The sequence below is a fragment of the Scophthalmus maximus genome, chromosome 13, assembly GCF_022379125.1.
Source record: "Scophthalmus maximus strain ysfricsl-2021 chromosome 13, ASM2237912v1, whole genome shotgun sequence".
Taxonomy (NCBI): Eukaryota; Metazoa; Chordata; class Actinopteri; order Pleuronectiformes; family Scophthalmidae; genus Scophthalmus; species Scophthalmus maximus.
This window is the reverse complement of record NC_061527.1, coordinates 23,647,282-23,671,460: the sequence shown is the minus strand read 5'-3', so window position 1 is coordinate 23,671,460 and position 24,179 is coordinate 23,647,282. Positions and strand designations below refer to the sequence as shown.

General features: G+C 40.1%; 1 long non-coding RNA gene across 1 annotated transcript; it reads right to left on the bottom strand.

Moving 5' to 3' along the window:
• Window positions 1-9,381: 9,381 nt before the first annotated feature.
• Window positions 9,382-11,382, bottom strand: LOC118318512. Its single transcript, XR_004795743.1, has 3 exons — window positions 11,253-11,382; window positions 10,597-10,689; window positions 9,382-9,587 (listed from the first exon to the last, which is right to left on the bottom strand). It is a non-coding gene; the product is annotated as an uncharacterized LOC118318512 (long non-coding RNA).
• Window positions 11,383-24,179: the final 12,797 nt, after the last annotated feature.

Below are 24,179 nucleotides of genomic sequence, written 5' to 3'. Positions count from 1 at the left end.
GTCATGATATATTATGATGATGATTTCTCATTTGTTTTCATCCATTTGGCTCTCTAAAGAGCACAAAGAGCATGCGTTGCTTAATATTACTCATGCAACACTAGCTGACTGACACCCATCGTATCATTCAAATTGACATGTCCGATTCGCAATACTGATTTGTGTTCTCCATTTTAGAGGACACGGATAGCCCAACCATACAGGCCAGACATTACAAAACACTATAGGAGATGTACAAGAAACCGAAACCCAACCAAAATGCGGTCTCCCAAGTCCTTGACCTCGAGTTTCAAGCGCGAAGAGCCTTCATTGACTGTAATGCCCTAAAAGAAGAAAACAGGCCAACCCAGATCCTGGATGCATATCCATGTTTCAAAGATCTTCATCATGTAAACAATTTACTTGTTATTTTGGGTTATAAACAAAGCAAGTGCAGGTTGCATGATAATGGCAACATCCATTTCATCGATGTAGTAAAGAAGAGGTGGGAAGACCTCTGCGCCAAGGTGCAATTTTACAGTGTTTTGAAGAAAGTGATGAAGCCACCCATGACCCTGAATGGAGGCATGTAATTTTGCTGTGTGTCTAATACACTTTGGCTGTTTCCTCATACATGGGTGTGAATAGAATTGTGTATGATGCCAATATCTAACACTGAAACACATATTGATAATACTCTTCATTGTGACAAAATACGATTTTTGAACTAAAAATATATATCTTGTTTTGTTCTAGTGGAATGCGCTATAGCACTGATCAGGGCACTCCCCGCACTATTTCCTTCACCAACTGCACCACCTAAGAAGCTGGGACATGCCAGTGAGGCATTGCTTCATGTCCTTCAGGTGAGAGTTTGTTCACATTGTGTCACATTCAACACTTGTTGGTCTGCTAGTATGTCTGCAAGGGGTTTATCTTTTGTTTGTCATTAATGGTCCATCATCTCTAAAAAAGTGCTACATCATTTCTTAAATTATGCAGTGGCCCACACTATTAAAACAATTACTGAGGAAAGAGCCACTCTTTTCATAATGATTTAATTGGCAGACACATTGCGCTTTTTCTTGTGGTCCAGTCTTGTAAAATAGCTATCTGCTTTCATATAATACATGCATGCCACTGCTTCAATCATGGCTAGATGCTTTTAAATGCTTGATGTCTTAACAGTCTCAGTGGTGGAAACGCTCTGATAGTTTTTGTTCTACCCTAAAGACATTGTTTCTTTCCTATTTTTCTTTAGCCAACAGAAGATCCCACCATCTACCTCTCCGCCCCTGTTTTGGTCTTTGATGGGTCCCGCTGTATTATTGCAATTGGAACCACTCCGATCACCACATTTGGCAAGGAAGACCTCAGTGAAGGTCTGATTTATCTGATGGTCTACTACTACACCCTGCATCTAACCTATCCAAAGTGTGTGGCAACCCTACTCTCTGTCATTCAGACAGAAATATTAAAGGACGATATCCATGAGCGAGACACCACAGCCTTATAAAAAAGAGCCATGGCAGAGTGGAAAGATTTTATTGGGAAGTAGCGTCGTTCACAAGGGATGCATATTTCCCATTTCAGTTACCTGAAATCATGCATCTACAGTAGTTTATGAGGGTGGGAGGGAGTCATGTCTTTGTAGAAGAGGTTGTTAAGAGAAGACAGGAACATTTAAGATTTAAGTTTAAGATCTTCCTTTTTGTTTGGAATAACTTACGAAAGGGCTTTCTCAAATAAAACATTGTTTGTGCCACAAATGTTATGCCTTATGAAGTAAGGGGTTTCATTAGATTTAAATGTTAATTAGAGGTAACTTGATTTTCAAACTTACAAAGATGTTACCAATGGTGGTAGGAACACAAAAGTAATGTGCAACTGTTCGAATACCTTTGTTGTTTGAATAAATAACGGTTGAATATACAAATAATTTGTGCGATTGTATTCATTGTAAATGCTTTGTCTCATTTTAAGACAGAAAAGCTAATAATGCCAACTCTTGAATTAAGTAGAAAATCATCTTATTTAGTAGATCTGGTTTTAAGATCTTTCCACTTAAATAAAGAAAAAAGCAAACTGCGAAAGAAGAATTAAAAAGCTAGTTTTTCGTTTTTTTGACTTGATGTAGTACTTAGAATTAGTTGTTTTTATTAGTTGTTTTTATCACTTTTCTCAATATATGTCTCACTTTAATAATGCCTGGATATATTTTCTTATTTTAACACCTCTGACCAAGTGTAATTATCTTACTCCACTGGCAGATAATTTGACTTGTTTCTAGTCTTAATCTTCTTAAATTGATGATTTTATTTCTTATATCTAGACTGTTGATTTTTGCAGTGTGTGCAATGATGTAGCTTCATGATTTTCCTCGTGTTGTTGATCGCTCAGCAACGGAATGACGGGTGAGCCCTGAGGGTAAGGCTGAAGGCAGTGACTGCGTCGCTATGTCATCACAATTATACGGAGGTCCTGGGGCATCGTAAAAAAAGCAGACAAATACACAACTGCTGAATGCAGGCTGTGTATTTGTCTGTTTATTGACCGTTTTGACACTTTTACAGAGCCCCGATACATTATTTATTACGAAAAAAGCCAGGGAATCTCAATTTTGACCATATGGGCCCTTTAAATTCATGGAATTGACTTAAAAGGCTTTTAAGCCTAAAAAACAAGAATACTGAAAGAAACACCAGCACACTTGTGCTTTTGTGTACATCTTTGGGGTTTGTGCTTGCCTAACTGATGCTTGAATCCTATTCACTGCTTTGACTAAGACAGACACTTCAACAGCTAATTGCTTCATTTCCTTTACAGTTTACATGCAAAAAATTTACATTTTAAGACATTTTTCATCATGAACCAATAATAAAGTACAGGATGAAGCCCTGAATCCTTGTTGTTATGTGTAGTTTTTTGGGCTTGTATTTGCACAGCTGGTGTCTTCATACCTGTGCACATGTAAACCATGTGCGTGAATGTGATTTGAACAAAAACAGAACAGCTGCTTTCAGTGCTTGCTGCACTTCAGCTACTCTTCTAAGTAAACTTCCATTCAACATTGGAAGTTTTAAAGAAACTTTTCATAGACATTTTAACCTGCTAATAATGTGTCGTTGTGGAGGTTTAAACACTTTTCTTTTTTTTTGAATCTGGAGAGTTTTGATTGGGAATTAGAATGACTTATTAAATGTGCCTTAAATGATTTTAAATCATAAAAAATTGAATTTAGAATGCTTCATAAAATATTAATCTCTGCACTACATCATCAACTAGATTTGTATTATTAAACTGATGTCATGAGCCAATATTGATGACGTCCTTAAGGCAATTAACTGCCTTATAAGTGCCAGGCCTTCAAGATGTTTTTCCACTGTCACTGAGAGGTCAGAGTTCAGTGTCAGGTATTGATTTGAAGACATGCTGGCTGATATATGGATGGTCCCCTTTACTATTCCATTTTAAAGGGCCCATATTATGCCCCCTTTTACACAAGTTACATTGGTTTTCAGGTGTGTGAACTACATGTCTTTGCCATTCCATGTCAAAACATGCAATCTGTTTTTCCCCACTTCAAGGGAGGAGGTGCTGCTCAGGTTGGGGGCGTGGTCGCCCCAGTAGCAGGAGTCATGACTTACGTCACTTGACGCCCGGGCTGTGAATGGCTCGTTTACAGACCGTCTGCACGATCAACCCAAACCACGAATCAACGACTCATTGTTTTCTTTTCATTCTCCATGGGCTGGCAGACACCCCAGATAACAAAATATATGTGGAGGCAGGCTGAAAAGGTGCCTGGAGCATAATATGGCACCTTTAAGGTTAAGTCAAGTCTGTGGTCAGGACACAGGCGCACACACACTCATCTTACCTTGTGGGTTCATTATAAACAGGTTAGCTGGCCGTATGTAGCAGCCAAGAGGATGCTAAACAGCCCTGATTGATAGGCTGGTGACCTCACTTGGCATGTCTTTTAACCAATAATCATTCATGCACCAACTCGCCCGCTGAGCATCCATCTGTCTTACTCACCTGCCAATAGAGTTTGTTCTGCATGCTAATATGGCACTCAGTACCACACAGCAGACAATACAGCCACTCAGGACACCGCTGATGACTGAGAGAGAGAGAGAGAGACTAATGTGTCAGGGAAATCTCAATCAAGCTTCAAACTTGTACCAGCAGATAATAATAATGTAGTAGGTTTCAGAAAAGTCAACAACCTGTTTTGGTTTTGTTTTAACACAAAACCTGAAACAGCATTAGTTGCTCCTCTGGTCGTAAAACTACAAGTAAGCCCGTTTATATGTAGATGTATCGTAAGGGCCTATGATGCTCTTGTCAAGAGGTGCCGCACATCATTATTTTACTACCTATAATGACAGTGTTTCTCATATCAGATGAAAGCTCTGTCTTTCATTTAGTTAATCTGTAATGTCTGTAATTATTGATTTGAATGAATCCATATTGTCTGTTGTGTTCGATGTCACTGACACTGTTGAATTGAGCTACTCACCATGTTGTACTGACAGACTTCGGATGTGTGGTCATTAATAAATGGTTGATTGACTTTCAAATGATCTGTTGGGGTGTGGTTAGAAGGTAATGACAAAGAGTTTTTTTGTATTGCAGCAAAAATCCCACCTTTATCCCACTTTGGAAGTGCCTTGGGTCATTATTGACTGCACGGTCAAAGAGTTCAGAATAGTGCAGTGCAAATTCGTTCTCAGCTGCTGCCTGGTGCTCCACTGTTGAAAATGGGTTTCTCCCAAACATTGACACTCGTGTCAGAGTGGACCCCACTTCAAGGTTGTAGCAGTCTGCAGCCTCTGCAGCCTCTGGCAAAAGATCTGCAGGCAGTTTCTTTGGGCATCCACCCAGAGCCAGTTGGTTTGGGATACCCTTGCCTTAATAAAATAAGCACATCAAAACAAATCAGGGGCCATAGTTTGTGTAACAATATATATCATGCATATCAGTGCACTTCAAGAAGCGTGTAATCATGTGCTGCCCTTACTTAAAAGTTTAAGTGTTCCATTAGTACAAAAACTTAAGGTAGCAACGTTGTGTAATTTCGACTTCAGGACATGACAACACATTGCAGTTAACCAGCCGGCGCATCACGCTTTATCAACATTTTATAAACCATTAACACTAGCTTACAATGCTACAATTAATACTTCAGTCCAACTCATCTATGAAAGTAGATAATTTGAGTGATTTATACATATTGAGAGCGGCAGGCTGGCAGCAATTTTGACTTACCGTAGTCATGAAAAAAAGTTTGTTATTTCCTGTGCTGACAGTGGCTGCTGACTGAAAATCTTCAGGCAATCTATTCCTGTGTAAATAGTCACATAACTGGTAAGCAACAGATTTTTCAAGGATTTTAGAGATAAAGGGGAGGTTTGATATGGGTCTATATTTAGCTAAGATATCTTGGTCTAGAGTCGTTTTTTTGAGCAGATGTTTAACTACTGCCACTTACCGCCTTTGCTACATAGCCTGTTAATAGAGATAAATTGATCTGATCTAATATGGAACTATTGATTAAAGGTAATACATCCTTAAATAGTCTTGATGGAATAAGATCTAAAAGACAGGTTGATGGCTTGGATGAAGTGATCAGTGAAGTCTGTTCAGCCAGATATATGTAATTAGGGTTAGGGTTAGGTGATTTTCAGTCTGGCTGATGTCTTCAGTGACCACAAATATTCTGCAAAGTGCATCACATGTATTCCTTTTTGTAGATATGGAGAAGACGTGATTCTTAATGATGTTTCTTAATCAAGAGGTCTGTCAAATATTACAAAACATAAACTATGACAGCATTGGAAATTAATTTGGTATTGTTCTTTAAGCTCCTCTAAACTCTTCTGAGCTTGGGGAGTCCTTGGTCTCACAAACCACTTTGAATGGAACAAAACCTTTTTTATGCTTTTTTGTATATATTTGCTTCTTGATTATTGATTCATGCTTACATTGAGAAAGAAGGCTACAAGGATGGGGGTGTTATGTTAAAGAGAAACAGAGTTAGAAGAGGAAAAGAGGACGGAGGGGAAATAATGGGACAGAAAAATGACTGTTTAAGTGCACTATCTATAGAAAAACTAATACTCAATTAGACTCATATTTATATTTTGCACCCCAAAAATAAATGTGAGATGAAATTGAGCAGTTCTGCTACATCATTCTGTGCAGCTGCACTGTGGTGCCTCTAACTGTGGCTGAACAACTTCAGTGTACTAGTATTTGCCAACTGACCAAATATCGTAACATGGATACTTGGATATTTATTTCATAGCAACACAGCCTGCACAGATGCAGACACCAAAGTTAGCCTAGCTGTCTCAAAGTAAGCGCCTACTACCACCAGCTCACTCCCATCGCTTGACTCATCCTCACCCAACGCGTCTGTACAGTGGAGAATTCAGTTACTACTATTTATCCAGTTGAGTTCTAGCACATTCTAGTTATCAGGGACCACGCTTCGGACCCAAAACACATTCTTTTTCAGTGCTATTGCTGGTGGTATTATATACTATATGTAAACAAACGTAAATTATCATCAAATGATCTACTTCTATTACCTATAATCATGTAAATGTCTGATATTTCTATAAAATACAGGAAATGTTTAATATTTTACAAGACAAACCTTGGCTGTTACCAGGGATAGACATAAGGTTGTGTGTATTGATGCATGTTCTGACTGTTTGATCCAGTTAAAAACAGCTGTAGACGTATATGAATGAGTTTGTTATTGGAGCGGGCGAAACCGTCCTGTAAACTACTTTCTTCCCCCCACTTGACCTCCCTCTCCTATCCCGTCCTTCAGTCTCTTCATATCAGGTCAGACAGTGCTGACAGAGCATGGCCTTTCTGTCCGTCCATCTGTCCAAACCTCTCTGTCAGCACCCTATGCCCACCCCTACAGCCACTATCCCTTCCGCCTCTCTCTCTCATCCTCGATTAGCTTCACTCAGGGGTGAGTTCTGTCAAACGCTGAGATAAGTAGTAAGTGGAATGAAAACACAAATCCAAGCTAGACAAAGACACACACAAGGTATTGGTAGACTCACACTTGACTTAGTACAGCGAGATTACAGTTACTGATAATGCATTGATGAAACTAATATCTGACTAATGGGCTATAACTGAATCAAAACCACAACAATAGAGAAACAGTCAACTTAACTGTTTCAATGTCATTTTTTAAAGGTTGGATATGGCAAAGTTGAGTATGACTTTTAGTTTCTTGTCACTTTATTTGCATTTTATAAATAAGCTTGCACACATACTGTAGCTGTTGGTTGCATTAGCAAGCCCACAAAGCATCGGCCACCATATCTAAGCCAAAAATTCATGAGGAACCCCACAGAGGAACACATAAGAAGCATTTCTGCTTTACTAAGGGGGTTTAAGTCTTGCAGAGATACAAAACTGCAGGGGTAGCTAAGTGGTCATGTGCCCACCTAATTGCTCCCAGTCTCATTTATGTTCCTGTCAACCACCTGACTAATTTCATGCTTGTGTGTTACTATTCTCATTTTTGATCAGACATAGATAATGACGTATCTCTCCAATGCATCTGTACGACTCACTGAAAGACTGAACCAGGGAGAGAGTGATCAGAGTGGCAGTAGAGAGGAGAGCAGTTTTCTCTAGTTAACCTCCGGCACTCATCTCTCACCTCCCTATCCCTTTTCTCGTCTTCTTCCTTCTCCTTCCTGATCTGTATGCACATCCCTTTCTTCCCTTTCTCTCCATTGTCATAATGGGAAAGCCCCCCGTTCCATCACCTCTCTTTCCTCTTCTTCAGGTCTTGCTCGCCTGTCATCTCTCAGCTCTTCTTGTTGTTGCCATATTGCAAGCAAAGCCTTTATTCTTGTTTATGTGTGTTAGTTTGTATGTGTGTGGGGATGCAGTGTGCTGACACAAGGAAAAGGACAATGAATGCAGATTGGCTGGCCACAGTGCCTTCCATTCCCCCTGCCTTTATTTTAGGGGGTGTTTCTGACTGAAAATATCATAAACAACAGGCTCCACTGAACATTTTCTGCCCAGGCTCTACTTATAATACAGGCCATGTAGTTGACACATCCATTTTATCTGCAGTACAGAGTGAAGTCACTCATTCTTCACTCTTGTTTTTCTAAAATAAGGTTCAATAATTTTTTTAAATTTCATTCTTGGTTTTATTTTTATCAACTCTGTAATGATCCTCATGGCACATTTAGATTGTTTATGTTTACATCTTGACCTTAAAGGAATAGTATGACATTTGTATCTGTCCTTGACAAGTGTCAGATGAAAACACTGTTACCTTGTTCATGTTTCTGTGTCAGACATTTAGCTAAGTGTAAAGACTGGCAGCAGGAAACCAAATTCAACCAATCTGACTGTCAACACCTCTGAAGCTGACAGATGAACACCATAGACTGTATATAAACATGGACGTAGCGTCCGTGACGTCTCCTTTACCCGGCTAATCCAAATATGGACAAAGAGGTGGGCTGAATGCAGACCGGTCGCTGAAACATGCCCAACTATGTCGAAGCTTCCCAGTTAGCTGAGGCTAAGGAGCTAAGCGAATAAGCTAGGCTAAGTGCGAGCCGGCTGGTGCCGCGGCCCCGAGACTGCGGGTCACGTGAGCTCCGGTACCAGTCGTCCCAGTCAACGTTACATGTGGTAAGTAACACTGTAACTATAAAACAACATTTGGAATAAATATTTGTTAATAAAATTATAATAGTCTTAAAAATTATGTTTTTTTTAATTTGTACTAGTGTTAGTTTGTACCACTATATTTTGATTCTAATAAATGAAATCAAATAAATGTTAACTAAACAGAAGTGACATGTGATGGTTAGTGTTCTTGGGATACAGTAAATGTTTTATTGACACTGGCTTGTATTGTATTTATTTTGGCCTTAAGGGACATACATATACACCAAACAAGAAAATAGAAAAACTATAATTCCCCACACCACTGTTTGCACAGCTCAAGTTTTCACACTGACAGAAGTCTTTGGTAGTCTACCTTATCTGTACTGCTATAGACATTACTGTATGAGATTATAACTTTGAATATGACTGTAAGAAAGGCACTTTTATATTTGTTACAAGATGTTCATTACTTTCAGCACGGTGGTTGATGTTCAGTTCACCTGTGATGTTTCCACTAGCTGCACAAAACAAACCAGTACCTGTCGTGGCTGGTTGACTTTACAGTTATATAGTCTATCTAAAAATAAAGTATTAGATACTGTCATCTATATTCTGAGATGTAGCTCTTTAGTTCCATTTTATCCTACAGATGTGACATAACAGTGTTGTCAACATAAAAATGTGAGCTACACTCTTTAGTGGACTTCATATTTTTCATTATCTGAAGCATTTATCACACTCATTTATCAATTTTAATCCTACAGTCGCAATATGGACGTGGTGATGAGTTTGTCCGTCGAGGTGTCCAGAGAGCTGCAGACCTTGGCAAGCTGTTGGTATGTGGTGGAAACGCCTTCTTCCACTCTGTTTCCACTCCGTGAGGAAGAGCAGCAGCTGAGGTCCTCATCATCTACTGTGGTGACGACGACCTGAGGGAGATCAGTAGCATCAGGCTGGTCAACATGAAGACGTCCTGCAGCAGACTCACCTCCAGCACCTTGTGACTTCTCTCACCTGAAGGGGACCTGTAACTGCTACAGTTGGCAGTGTCACTGCTATTGAATTTGGCCTTCAGGACACACTTTGTTAAGCATAGACAGATCCCTGACTATCATGGACAATGTTGAGTTAATTTTATGTTTGTCAAGGTTGATCAAAAATACCAACTATAGCTACAACACTTATTACCTCTGCTCTTCCCCTCCCCTACAGTCCCACACTGTATCCCCTTCTCCTCCCACCACATGGACTCTGCAGCTCTGGGCTCATTCTGAGCTCGGCTATTACCGCTTGCACAGGCCCAGTCTGTATATTAAATGTTTTCTATAATCTTAATATTGTCCACCTTTTTGTGTTTTATACCTTCACTTAAAATAAATCTGAGAGTTAATCTATAACTTCTGGTTCTGGCTCATAAATTATGTTTATATTTTAACTATTTTTGTCTTTAATTCTGACTGAATATGTGAGATTTCACATTCAAATCTGACTATTAATTGACAAATAACTCATACACTAAAGATAAAACCTTAAGCAATAACAGGTTTGTATGATTTAAATATATTTTAAAAGCTGTGTAACAGTACGTGTAATGATAAGAATAAGAGTGATTCATTTTTATTCTTTGCTCTTGGAGACAGAACATGGTCAGCACAGTGGAGTCCTTCAGGCAGGTCCTTCCCCAATAACAATGACAAGACACGAATAATAAATAATAAGACAAGTTTATAAATAAAGAGGTCTGTCTGCTTATGTTCTGTAGATATTCAACTGTATTTGAATGTAGTTTTAGATTTAACAGTGTTCTACCAACACATTGAATGTACAGTATTTAATTGTTATCAAAGCTTACGGGCACTTTAGAATCATGTTTTGTTCTAATGTTTCACTTGGGAAAAATGTGACCGCTAAGTTATTCACAAACCATATGTGGAGTACCTGGGGTCAGTGCTGAATTGATGAGTCTGAGTTCGGTTCTGCCTCATGTTAAGCTTCCACTGGTCCAGTCAGTCTGGATCTTCTGGAGGAAAACTACACAGTCTAACCATGTCACATGCGATCACAACAAGTCTGTTTCTGCATCGTAATTATCTATCATGTCGGTTTTAGTAAACAATATGAATCAAACTTCTTGTGTTCTTCTGTTGCATTTTAAGTTACCGTACATGTGCAATAAAAAAGTCCATCACAACCAATAACACACTGCATCCTCTACGTTAACGTTATCTTTTGAAACAATTCTGATATGTGACATTAACACTTGCGTTACAAACACCTTAATGTACCTTGACAGTGAGCATTCATGTCACGTTAACATTGCATTGCTCGTATGGCAAATTTAACGTGGTGGACCATATTTTCTAATCACATGCAGACGCCTGTTTACCGGCTCATGCCGGTGTCCTGTTGTTTTGATCCCGCTAGCCTTGTCAGCAGAGCTGGAACACTCGCTCGAACCCTCGCTCGAGGCTAACCCCTAGGCTAGATGGCTAATAAGGGCTTTAGCGAGCTAAGCTAACAAGCAAGGTACCGAGTGCAAACATCGACACCCGCTAATTACTGCAAACACAGAACAATACTATCATTTTACTTACCGAAAGAACAGGAGCGCAAGCTTCTGGGACTTTTCTGTTGGGACAACTGACCGCAGAGCAGGCGTATTATTCATCCAGTATTTGCTTGAAATGTTCTGCGCAAGGCTCCGACACCACAGTCAAGAAGTCAAGCTTAATGACCAGGGATTAGCTCAGGTGACACCTAGCACTGCCAGTGGCTAGCCACCACAGAGCGACGAGGAAACAGCGCCCTCATCTGCCACTCAAATATCCACGCCCCTAATTATGCAGAATTTCAAACCTTTATATAACATAAATGAGCGATTTATATTTGTACCAGGCTGTAAACATATTTAATTCTGCTGTAAAGTTGGGCATTTTAACATGGGGCTCTATGGGGATTTGCTAATTTCTGGAGCCAGCCTCAAGCGGGCATTTAGCGAACTTCAGTTTATAGCACTTCCGCATAGGCTTCATTTCTCAGCCTCAGAGATGGCCCCTTTGATAAACACAAGGTTGTTGTTTTTTTTCTCTTTCTGACATTTGGCGTGCACCTGGCCTCCTGTTTTCTTCTGCCTGCAGTCTGTATAGTATAATACTACTACTACAAAATGAAGGATTTGACCACATACTTATTTCCAAAGATGAAGGACAGCAATAGAACTCAGACTTCAATGCATCCTCACCTTTTCACACTTATAGGTGTGAAATCTGCTCCAAACTCCAGCTACCATTGGTCACTGTGTCCCAGAAACCAGGGGGTCACCAGGTCAATAAAACCCAAGCTCCCCTACTACAGATCTCTTTCTGACTCTACCGTCAAAGAGACAGCTCTCCTCTCTGGAGAGCTTTTCTTACTACTGGAATCTGGATGTTCATCAGGTTTTACTTTGTCTATGATCCTACCTTTTTCTTAACAATAAAAAATAATATTTGAATATGGCTGTATTTTAAATTACTTTTTTGACTTGATAATGTGTCATGCGTTCCCTTGTTCATTCTGCAATAAAACAGATTATGTGAGGATTTTTTTATCAATAAAACAAACCAAAAAAACAAAACATAGCTCAGAGGCACCATACACAGTGTATGGATAAAATGCATATTGTGTCCCTCAACAATGGGGAGTAAAAGAGGTTTTAATTTATGAAGAATATTTTTTCTTGAAACTCTCATTGAGACCTATGTTAGTACGTTATTACGTACTAACAATGTTATTTTCTCCTCTGTACTGCTTGTAAAACTCCTGCTTGAATTCCTACTGTATCTGTGCAGTGGCTTACACAACAATTTTTACAGCATTTTAAAAATGTTTTGCTCTCCTTACATATCACCAGCAGATGCTGGCATGTTTGCCACTCAGGGGACAGTGACATGTGGCGTTACATTAAAGTACATGCAAATGCACTACATCCAGTACAATGAAGCTGACTGCAGAATGAGGAGCAGCTATGTAAACGGGAGATAGGTTCAAGTTATCTGAGGCAGGTGAGAGATGAAAGGGTCCACAGTGCCACATAAACAAAGCAAAGACCAAATGACTGTGTAATTAAGTAATATATGACTCTCTCTGAAAATTTATTTGACTCTGTGCAGAGTTGTTTTGAATTTGTATTCTTGATCTTGAAAGCAACAGTGTTTCCACCCTTTTCTGTCAGCCGCCATGTTTTTTTCCCCCTCTCTTCAATCCCTCATCACATTTTCTATCCAGACAGCTGTCAGAAGGCCAGCGGGGCTATTATCTTGACATGAGATACACCATGTCAGCCTTGGGCATCTCCCTCCTCTGTATTTCCCTCCTTCTCTCACACACAGCAACCCCCGCCACCCATAATCATCTCCCTCACCTCGTATATCTTGTTCTATAACAGGTGCACTGTTCTCTGAACACCTCTGTTGCCGGGTAACAGAGAACCGCAGTGGATTAAGTGGACAATCTGCATTATTGTTTCACTTGCCCTTCTTATATCCCCCATTCCCTGTGTGTGTGTGTGTGTGTGTGTGTGTGTGTGTGTGTGTGTGTGTGTGTGTTTGTGTGTGTGTGTCATACATGTGTACAGATACATTGTAATAATCACAAGACAGCTTGCACACATCGAAGATTTGACAATTTTTCCATTTCTTCTTAAAAAAAGCAAGTATATTTCTAACTAACCTAGCCACTGATTGATCACGAGGCAATTAAATGTGAGAGCTCTCCATAATGAGAGTCACATGCTTATGTCAGCTTGAAACGTCCCGACCAATTTGGAGAGATACTAAATGAGACTTGTTTGCATCAGCCCTGCAGTCCGCTGGGGACCTCTTTACAATGTTGGCTTAATTCTTCTCCTTGATTATCATGGAAAGGACAAACAGATGACAGCTCTGAGGGCTGAGCGTGTTCCCAGAGTGCAGGGCCTTCAAATAATACATTTTTTAAAATAATTTAAATTTCAGCTTGAACAAAAGCGTGAGTTGCTTCAAACTGATTTTAGTACTTGGCCAAGCAACAGCACGGCCATGACAAGTGCTTCCCTAAGTTACTACTGTGCAGTGAGAAGAAATGTTTTACAGGCCCTTAGTGTGACATATTAAACACTGCAGAACTGCAATGCGTACAGAGCTAGCTCTGACCAAATCTAAGCCCTAAGATTCTGTCATGCTCCCATGACATATTTTTCGGGGGCGGGTTATGAGGTCCACACCCAACATGTGAGATACGTACGCAAGGGGTGAAAATACATGAAGTCACTTCTGAACTTCGACTTAGTGTCTCACCCAGGAATGCAAACACATCATGTTTATGCAAATGTGAGACCCAGTGCACTGCGCTTGTTCTATGTTTAGGGAGGGGGACCCTGAATGCATATCGCCCTGTTAGGTTACAAACATCACTTACGGCAAATTATGAATAGTCCTTGTTAAATTATATACTGCGAATGAACACAATTAAACTGAACATGGGACAGATTGTGGAGGACTTTGTGGTGCATTAAGCTCACAGAATGACAATCAGGCTGAAACAGTTCAGTAATTTTTTCTCTGGTAAATTGTATTGAGGATATACTGAGGAAGGCAGCTATACATTTGTATGATGATTTGTATGATTTGTATGCACAGGCAGCAAAGTGGCTCTCTGCAGAGATGGAAGTTATTGTTGGTGGGGGCTTGGGAATGGGTCTTTGGTGGTTCGATCCCCATCTCCTCCAGACCATATGCATTATGAGTGTCCACATGTCAGTCCAGTGTCAGTCCATGTCCAGACACAGAGCTCCATATTGCCCCTGACGGCTGTACTGTCAGTGTGTGATCAATAAGTGCAGCATATAGGGTTGCTGTATGAAAGGGAGTGTGAATGGATATTAATAATACATTTTATTTGTCTGCGCCTTTCAAGACACCCAAGGACACTTTACAAAACATAAACAAGACATTAATAAAAGCACAGCAAATGTATCAATAGTAAAATCAGGTGACTAGTTTAAAACATGTTAGTCAATAACTTGAGGTGACTATAGTTAAACACATTCAAATCAATAAAATGAAGGTAGACATGGTGGAAGTAATGTTGGGTAAGCTAATCTAAACAGATGTGTTTTGAGTTGTGCTTTGAATTGGTCAAGAGAGTCCAATTGACGGATGTGAGGTGGAAGAGAGTTCCAAAGGCGTGGGGCAGTGCAGCTGAAGGCTGTGGCACCCATGCTGAGTCTGAATGATGGGACAGTTGAAATTGCAGTTGAGGAGGAAAGAAGTTGTCATGATCTTGTGTTCTCATTTCCTGTTTTATTTTGAATTAGTTCATTGTGTTGTTTCACTTCCTGTCCTGTCTTGTTTCTGGTGTCTTGTTTTTTCCTGTCTCCTGCCCCTGTGATTGTCTGCACCTGTTCCTAATGTGTCTCACCTGTGTTCTAATTGCCCTGCCCTCCTTGTGTGTATTTAGTCTCTGTGCTTCCCTTTGTCTGTTGTTGGATCGTCTGTTTTTTCTTATTGTCTGGCCCGGTCTGTTCCTGCTATTTGCCCCGGTCTGTTTCTACATTTTTCCCCCTGGCTCCAGTATTTGGATTACCTGTTTTGCTACATCTCGTGGACACCTTTAGTTGTATGCTGGTTTTTGTTTTATTATTAAATATCCTGTTTCCCTACATCTGCATTTGGGTCCTGCTTCCTGCTCAGTCGTGACAGAACGATCCAACCACACAAAATGGACCCAGCAGGTGATTTCTTTGGTTTAGATCTTCGTGAATTAATTTACACCCTGACTTGTATTCATGGACAATTTAATAGAGACATGGGATGGGAATACAAGGAGGGGTGTCTGCGCATGGCACGCAGGGAAGTTTCCCAGAGGCCCTGGTTGAGGAGTTAGTGGCCTGGCTGGTTCAAGGACTTTTTGAATTCTCCGGACCCCCACCCAGTCTTCCAGTGTGCCTCCCCAGTTGGCTAGCATCAGGCCTGCTAGCATCCAGCCAGCACCCCAATTGGCTAGCATCAGGCCTGCTAGCATCCAGCCAGCCTCCATGTGTGCCATCCAGCCAGCACCCCAGTTGGCTAGCATCAGGCCTGATAGCATCCAGCCAGCACCCCAGTTGGCTAGCGTCAGGCCTGCTAGCATCCAGCCAGCAGCCCAGGTGGCTAGCGTCAGGCCTGCTAGCATCAGGGTTCCGAGGGTACAGCCGGTCTCCACGTCGTCAGTCGGAGGACCAATCGACACGTTCCCCGTCGTTGGTTCGGCCGACGTCTGCTCCTCCTCGGTTCCAGTCGGAGGACCGATCAACACTTTCCCCGTTGGTGGTTCGGCCGACGTCTGCTCCTCCTCGTCCTCAGTTGGTAGGGGAAAGAGTGGCGTTTCAGTTGAGGAGCTTTTTGACATAATACGAGAACTCCAGGTATTTTTGGTCCGGCCGACGCCTGTTCCTCGTCTTCAGTCGGTGGACCGATCGACGCGTTCCTCGTCGGTGGTCCGGTCGACGTCTGCTCCTCCACGTCGCCCGTCGGAGGACCAATCGACACGTCCGTCGTCGGTGGTCCGGCCGACGCCTGTTCATCGTCCGTCGGAGGACCGATTGACACGTCCGTCGTCGGTGGTCCGGCCGACGCCTGTTCAAAAAAAATAAATATATATGATAGGCCAGACGTCGGTTCGACTGCATGCAGGCTCAATTGCTTTTCCTATCCTGGGTAGCCCGGATGTTACTGTGTGAATTTTTCGATCTGAATTTGAGCCATCGAAAAATTGTAACTTGAAATTTGAGATCTGAATTTTTTTGTAAAATAATTTCAAAGAAGTGAATTCCGAACATATAAATTCAGATACATGTTTTTCTAAATGAAATATTTCAATATTAAGTATTCAGTGGCTGTTAAAGTTCAAAGAGTTATGTCTCTTATTTGCTTCCACAGGAAACGCACACAGCGCCGGCAACGAGACAAGAGTTGGGTTTTCCTTTTAATATTGTAATATTGATCTTACTATGTAAAGTGCCTTGAGACAATGTATGTTCTGATTTGGCACTATACAAATAAAATTGAATTTAATTGGATAAATATAGTAATCTATAGATTGGTTTGATTGGAAAACCTAAAAACAGAGTTTCAATTCAATTATCCAGCACTATCCCATGATCCACTGTGTCAAATGTCAAGCTTAAATCTAAAGGAACTGGAACTGAGTTTTTTTTTTTTTTTTAGTGTCACTGTTGATCTTATTGTCACTTTTAAAAAGAAAGTTGTGCTTGTTAATGTGCCAATGAAGCCATACTGGAATTCATCATAGATATTAGCTGTTCAGTTGCTGATACACAACCTTTCCTCAGGAAAGTGAGGTTGGAGATTGGTCTGTAGTAGCCAAGTTAATCTTTATTCAAACATCAGACGAACTATTGCATTAGTTCAAGTGGTCTGGCAGGATCAGCCAATGGCGTGATGTCATGGTGTTCTGGATAGAGTAGTACAATTGGTTGGTGGTGTTATTCATGGTTAAAGTATACCCTTTGAAAAAAAACAAAGTGTTGTAAACCCTATTATGGGGCAAATTCATCACACCTTCAAAGCAATTTTGAACAGATTTGACAGGTATTTATATACATAGTCCTTTTTTTGCTGGTGACCATTTAAACAGTTTCACAGCTTCACTCACTAAGCACTTAATTGCCTTATTTATAAATGCAGTCAACTAGTCAGCCAGACATATGGCAGCAGTTCAAAGTGCACAATTGTATGTTCAGTGTCACAGTGTGAAGTGAGTGTATGTTAATTAAGTTATATGCTGTAATTTCTGTATTGCACATACTATTGCAAGTACATTTAAATCAGGGGACCATAACTAAAACAATAAAAGAAGTTATAAAAAGGAGAGATTTACGTAATGTTTTGATTGTGGGCAGGTTGGTGTCGGTCAGAAATGTATAGTTCCACCTTTTTTTTTTGCAAGGATTGTTGTAATATCGATTTTGGCCTCAGGAGTGTCAGGCCTGGACTATAAAGAGGACTCAGATGCAGTAGACAGTTCAGGCAGGCTTTTATTCAAAAATCTTAAAACCTCAGACAGTGACAAAAATAACAGGCTGTAGAAAATTCCTCTTTATAATGAAACATAAGGCGATTCTACTTCAGAACAAAAAACACTCCAAAACACGGAGGGAAAATAACCTCAAGACTAATCTAATTGACTAAACATAGATCACTCCAATGGAGGCAAAGAAAAACGGCTATGAACTAAAACTGCGCTATGAAAATTACAAACAAAAAATCACTCACAAGGAGGCAAAGAGTACAAACCACAATACGAGAAAAAGCAAGGCGAGGACTGTGACATGGGGCTGGAAAACACTCAGGCACAGGACAAAGGGAGATGCAGACTATAAGACACCTGAGGGTAATGGGGAACAGGTGGACAAGATCAGAAATCAGGGAAGAAGACCAGACCGTTGACACATGAGGAAGGGCAAGTAACCTGAAACGAGAGGAGAGATAGTTTTCAAAATAAAACAGGAAGTCACGAGACAAAAAACCCAGGACGAGACAACCCTCACCGTGGTGTGACAAGGAGGATGAAGTGCACCACTAACCCAATCTAAATAGGACTAAAAGAATTAATGTTTTCTTTCAGCTGATTTTTATTTTCTCCACTCACTCTAAATAAAATGTACAAAGATTGTGTGTTAGCACTTTTGAGTACATTTAATATCCTGTCTTTTTTATGGATAGAAATGTATTTTAATGGGCAAAGGCTTCCTGCCAGAGAGGCTTTAAAGAAGTCAGTTGAAGTAATATAAAGAGTGACAAAGTCCACTCATTAAGCAGGTTGTGGTGGATAAATAGGTCAAACACAGGACCCTTATCCAGGGCCTGGTTGTAACACAGAGGTCTATGTCAGACTTAATAGTTATGGCAGTTGCACCATCTAGGCTTGTGTAAAAATGTAGGCCAGTAAAAGTAGATTAGGTATAGAAGTAGCAGGCAGTAGTACGTGATGAGCAAAATACATAGGTCTCCTGCTTTATTTTTTGTCTCAATTAACTTACTGTTTTCTGTATTATTTTATATCTGGCACGTTTTCTGGCATAAGGCTAGGAAACATTATGACAAAAAAAGTAAAAAGCTGGGGAAAAAAAGCTAACTAAGGGAAGGTAAAAAACCTTCCCTTAGTTATGCTGCTATAGGCCTATACTGCTGGGGAAACTCCCATGTTGCAGTAAGCACATTGACTGGTGCTACTGTTATCAATGGTAACACTATCAGACCTTTTGGTATTCCTGTCATTATTGTCATTAAAAACAACCAGTCTGATTGTGCTTAAATACCGTGGTGGACAGCAACATGTACATTTACTTAAGTACTGTACTTGAGTACAGTTTTTAAATATTTGTACTTTACTTGAGTATTGATTTTGGGGAAACTTTTTACTTTGACTCCACTATATTTGAAAGTCAATATTGTACTTTTGATTCCACTACATGTCTATGATGGCCCTCATTACTCATTACATTTGCGTTGAAGTCAGCGGATGATTTTTTTTGTTCTTCACAAAAGAACTGCGTTCGTGCAGTTCTGTGTGTATCTTGCTTGTTTAAGTTGTGTTGCCATATCTCTACCTCGCGCATGCGCTACTCAGACTGGGCAGCTGGTCAGTAGAGACAGGTAGCTAGAGAGACGACGTCATCAGCAGGTGGTTGTAGGTTAGCTATGGGACCATATAAGTCAAGTAATGGCTACAGCAGCCCTTGAAGACAATGCTTCTCCACCAAATCATCCATGGGCGTACCTTAGTTCTATGTGTGAAAAGTTATATCTACAGCAATTCCATTGTTTAAGGTGACAGTATACAATGCGTTGAGATGAAGAAAAAAAGTTCTTGAATACTTAAGTATTTGTAAGAGCAAGTACTCCTGTACTTTAACTCTAGTAATAATTTGACTCAGCAAGTCTTTTATTGGAGTAACATTGGACAAGTATCTTTACTTTACTCAATTAATGGAGTTGTGCATTTTGTCCCCCACTGCTTAAATACAACCATTCCCAAAACATGGCCACTCAATCTGAGTCTGATTTTGTTCTGATTGTCTGTCTGATGCCGGACACCGCAAGAAATGTTCAGTTTTTCTCTCTGACCTGCGATGACATTACAAGCACCACCCAACTTGACATTTTTATGCATGGGAACACTGCAAAGTTTAATACGAGGGATACTTCTGATGATTTGATGACTTATTTGTTTCAACTACTGCCTTGTGAATCACTTTTTTATATATATTATTATGGTTCCTCACAAAATAACAATTTATACCCTCCAACACAGTGTAAAGATACTTAATATGTTTATTCAGGAAATTCTACTATAAATTTGAACACAACATTCAGTTTTATTTTATTTCCATAGTTTGTGATAAAGCAACAGTTGCATTTACAAGGTAGAGAGAAAAACTGAAAGTTTTCCATTTTGGCAAGACAACAAACTTAGTATTGCTGCACCATGCTAACTTATGACAGAAAGAGCAGGGGCCTGTACAACGAAGCAGGATTTGCAGTTATCGAGGTAGCTTCAGGTTAAACCCTGGGGTAACTTATGCTGAACGGCTGCTCCAGAGCAGGTTAAGTGTGAGATAAGAAATCAGAACCTATCACCAACTACTGACCAATCAGGTCACTGGAAAACCAGAGTAATCATTCTTCAGGATCCTGTCAGGAACAAAAGAGTTTAGAGTAAATTGACAAATACAAGTGCAGCAGATATTTATAGATGAGTGGACTATGTTGAACTCTCCTCAGGCCCCAGGTGCTAAGACAAGGATAACAAGGAGAGGAAAGAATGCAGCTTAACAATGAAAGCATGATGGCATGTTCAGCAACCAGCAGATATCAGACATACACATGAAACCAGGCCAAGCACGCTGCAAAGAAAGGAAACAAGCTCCTTTCAAACACTGTCATCCCTAACAACTACACTTCAAACATGGGGAATTATTTGCTGCCACTGCTAATATCATTCTTTTCACTAGTTCTCCACCTTTCTGCTCTAAAGGGAGAGGGGTAAATGAAAACCAACTGTCCCAGTCTGAGGGGAATGGTAGAAGTGTGGAGGAGTGTAAGAAGTATCTGTCAATGTTAATCGTGCTGAATGAAAAGTGACTGAGATCGCTTCAGTTTGGTTACACATTACAATTTGTGTGTGCCTTAGATAATCACCAACATTTCTCATCTATCAAATATAATATGATCCTATATGGTGAGTAAAACACATAGTCTGTTAACACAGCTCTGTAATACTGTGCATTATAATATCATACACCTCCAATGAAAAGAACAATAACCAGCGATAGCCTCTGGTGTCACAGCTGCTGGAAATACCTCCTGTGTAAGAAGTTGATGGTATAGCAAGAATGACAATGTGGAGCTAATTAAAAATAAATAAGCTGTGTGGGGTGACAGCTGAGCTATGAAAAGCCTTTTAATTCAAAATGCTGCAGCATGAGTTCTGACATGAAAAAGAGACCATATTTCTCCAGTGTTAGCATATCTGCTTTGGCTTCCTATAAATTCAGAATAGAATTCAAAATCCTGTTCCTCACCAACAAGGCCTTTAATAATCAGGCTCCATCATATCTTATACATCGTTACATTTTATCACATAATTCACTTCGCTCTGTAAGCACAGGACTACTTGTGGTTCCCAGAGTCTGTAAGAGTAGAATGGGAGGCAGAGCCTTCAGCCACCAGGCTCCTCTCCTCTGGAACCAGCTCCCAGTTTGTGTTTAGTGGGAAGACACCCTTTCTACATTTAAGGTTAGACCTCAAACCTTCCTCTTTGATACAGCTTATAGTTTGAGCTGCTCAGGTGTTAACTGAACCATCTCTTAGTTATGCTGCTATAAGCCTAGACTGCTGGGGCAACTCCCATCATGAGTATCTCTCTCTCTCTCTCTCTTGCTCTCTCTCTGCCCCAATGTATTAACATTACATGTCACTAACTGTGTTTTCTCTCTCCCCTAGTGTTGGAATCTCTGACTCCAGAGCTGCAGGATGCAGATTATTAAAATTATTATAAGCATTCAATTTATATTATTATTACTTCTACGTTTGTTCTTCAACCTACCAAAATTCTCCCACACTACACCGCTCCTTCGCACCCTGCACTGGTTTTCGTTGGTGGCTCGAATCCGATTCAAGGCACTGGTACTAGCCTACCATGCTGGGTCAGGCCCTTCCTACATCCAGAACATGGTCTAACCTTACACCCCAACCCTTCCTCTCCGTTCTGCTACTGCCAAGCAGCTCTCTACTCCCTCACTGCGAGGGGCGGGTAGCCACTGCCCAACTAAATCCCTTCTGTTTTCTGTCCTGGTTCCTCAATGGTGGAATGAGCTCCCCATTGACATCAGGACAGCAGAAACCCTTCAATGCTTCTGTCACAGACTAAAACCCCACCTGTTCAGACAGCAACTTACTCCTGGAATTTAAATATTTTTTCAAATAAATCTAAAATGAGCACTTCAAACTGTTTTGGCCCGGATTTTTGCTGTTTTTCGATTATATCTTCATGGTTGAATGCAATTATTGTAAGACACTTTGTACAAAAGTGTTAGCTAAATGAATGTAATGTAAAAAACTGAAATTAAGTAAACGAACAGTTTACTAACATTAAAATGAATGCATTTATGTGACTTCCATATCTATTGCTGTCAACCCCCATGCACACGGATGTAAGTCTTTAATCACAGATCATACATATACATATAGTTTCATTTAAAAAACACAATTGAGTAATTTTTTTTTTAAAGATGGCTAAATCATGGCTCTAGACCCTAACCAAAAATAGTCCCTATTGATCGCATTATTACCTTGTGTTTGAACAACTGACAGTGATATGAGTATTTTTTCTTTTCATATTTATAAGGAAATCTAAATGGAAAAATAACATTCTCAAATTTAAAAAGATACTATTAAACAATATTATTTGAATTTAAATACTTCTTTTATGTTTATTCCATCATTTTATATTTTAGAAACTTCGGAGTCGTAGCCGCTGATGCTGCAGGCGGACTCAAACCTCCATACATGTGGCACCGGCGCCTCCCAATGGGCTAATAGAATTAATAATTAATTATTTTAATAATCGTTTATAAACTTTAAATAATTTGAGCATCTAATTACTATCATATTATTAGATTAATAAACTAAACTAAAAAAACTTTTAAAAATTTCTTTTAAAGTGAACTTCAAGCTGAAAACATTTTGCGGCCCACTACATGGGACAAAAGACGTATTTATGAAGGAGCATAATATATTGTATAGCTAAGGGGGTTACATCGCTGACTTTGTTACAGAAGGTCAGGGTTCTATTCCTGGTCAGGACATGGCTAATATACAGTGTGGTCTTTTAGGCAGGCCGTCGATGCTACTTGCCTACCTCTGATATGAGTAAAAAAAATAATAATTGTAAGTCACTTCTGAAAAAAAGTGTCAGTATGTAAATCAAAACTTAAAGAAACTGCAGTTGGATTAATGAAAAGTTGTATTTATAGTTTCTTATGGGCTGCAATAGACAGTCGAAATAGACATAGATCTAAATTTTGGCTCAAGATATTCTGCTCTTTCACAAACATTGACAGTGACAGGTCTCCATGTTATAGAGCAGCTGTTGTCTCTATCAAAAGCGGCCGAATCACATGGACCTGCTATCCGTCAATGGTGGTGATGTCTCAATCACCATTATCTATACCATTATTTTTTATCCTTCAAGGTTTAAAGGGGGCTGGAGCCAATCCCAGCTGACATTGGGTGAGAGGCGGGGTTCACCCTGGACCGGTCGCCAGCGTATCACAGGGCCAACATACAGAGACAAAAAAACATTCACACTCACAGCTACAGTCAATTAAGTGTAGTAACTTAACCCCAATCTGCATGTTTTTGGACTGTGGAGGAAGCCAGAGTACCCGGAGAGAACCGACGCATACAAGGGGAGAACATCCAAACTCCACATGATTTAGTTTGATGAAAACCTTTATTGCCCCTTTTGTGAATTAGCTTTTGCACAGAGAGCATAAACCATTTTTTAAACAACAGAAAAAAAGGAACAGAATCAAAACATCTGCAATTTATACATACATACATATATACATAATATAATGGACCATGTAATCAAAGCTTGTAAATGTAGCTGAATGTTGAATGAAGAATGGTAAATGGACTGCATGTTATACCTCCTCCCCAACCATAAGGGGAAATATTCACAGCACAGAGGGTGCAGTGATACAGAAGCATGTTGCTGCCATGCCAGGAAAACAAAAATTGATCAGTAACGTTAGCTGTTTCCTTTTTTGGTATAACATGAAATTCATATTTAAACTAGAATGTGACACGTCGGAGTGAAAGCAGTGTCAAGCAGCCCTCGCGTATGTTCTGGTTGGGGTGTGTCGCAAGGCGGGATGTGCTGCGGATTTCACTTCACTCGTCCTCGTACATGATGCATTGAGTGCACCATGTAAA